Genomic DNA, 1222 nt, shown 5'->3' on the forward strand with positions numbered 1-1222 from the left:
GCTCCGCGGGAGAAAGATGAGGCTTTCTACTCCCGTAAAGATTTACACCCTCAGAAACCCTGTACAGGGTCGCTATGGGTCGGACCCGACTCAACGGCACTTAACAACAACAACAACAATTGATAATTACACTGAATATCAATGGGTTAAATGCACCAGTGAAAAGACTGACAGTGGCTAAATGGATAAGAAAATAAGAAGCTTCAATATGCTGCCTGCAAGAGACACACCTTACACACAAAGACAGAAACAGACTAAAAGTTAAAGGATGGGAAAAATACATATACCAAGCTAACTGCAACAATAAACAAGCAGGAGTGGCAATACTAATCTCTGATAAAATAAGCTTTAAGCCAAAAACTACTGTAAGAGATAAAGAAGGAAACTATCTCATGATTAAAGGGTCAATTGAGCAGGATGAGTATCCATAATTAACATCTACGCTCCAAATGAAAGAACACCAAGATATATAAAGCAAACCCTACTAGAAATGAAGAAAGAAATAGATATATCTACAATTATAGTGGGGGATTTTAATACGAGACTTTGAAAAAGGGATAGAATAATCAGAAAGAACCTCGACAAAGCTAAAGAGGAACTAAACAGCACAATCAACTAACTTGACCTCAAGGACATGTACAGAGCACTGAACCCAACAACAGCACAATATACATTCTTTTCCAGTGTACATGAAACATTCTCCAGAATTGACCATGTGTTAGATCACAAAGCAAGCCTCCATAAATTTACAAACATCAAAATACTACAAAGCATCTTTTGAGACCATAATGCCATAAAATAATAATTCAACAATTAGATGACCAAGGAAATAAAGTTTAGTACATAGAAACTGAATAACACCCTGCTGAAGAGTGACTGGATAATAGAAGAAATTAAATGTGAATTTAGAAAGTTCTTGGAAACAAACGGGAACGAAAACACAACATACCAAAATCTTTGGGACACCGTGAAAGCGGTGCTGAGAGAACAATTTATTGCAATAAATGCGCACATACAAAAAAAAAGAAACAAAATTAACACATTAACACAACATCTCCAGCAACTAGAAACAAACCAAAACAGGGAACATACAGTCACCAAGAGAAAAGAAATAATAAAGATCAGAGCAGAAATAAAGGAGATAGAAAAACTATTGAAAGAATCAACAGGACAAAAAGCTGGTTCTTTGAAAGGATTAACAAAATTGGCAAAACTAACAAAA

General features: G+C 35.5%; 1 protein-coding gene across 1 annotated transcript in view; it reads right to left on the reverse strand.

Annotated features, from left to right (window-relative positions):
• The window catches only part of TAF2 (TAF2 RNA polymerase II, TATA box binding protein (TBP)-associated factor, 150kDa), a 95347-nt gene that overhangs the window by 34348 nt on the left and 59777 nt on the right, over nt 1–1222 (reverse strand). The gene's annotated exons all lie outside the window — the stretch shown is intronic.

The sequence above is a fragment of the Chrysochloris asiatica genome, unplaced genomic scaffold (genome assembly GCF_000296735.1).
Source record: "Chrysochloris asiatica unplaced genomic scaffold, ChrAsi1.0 scaffold00001, whole genome shotgun sequence".
Lineage (NCBI taxonomy): Eukaryota > Metazoa > Chordata > Mammalia > Afrosoricida > Chrysochloridae > Chrysochloris > Chrysochloris asiatica.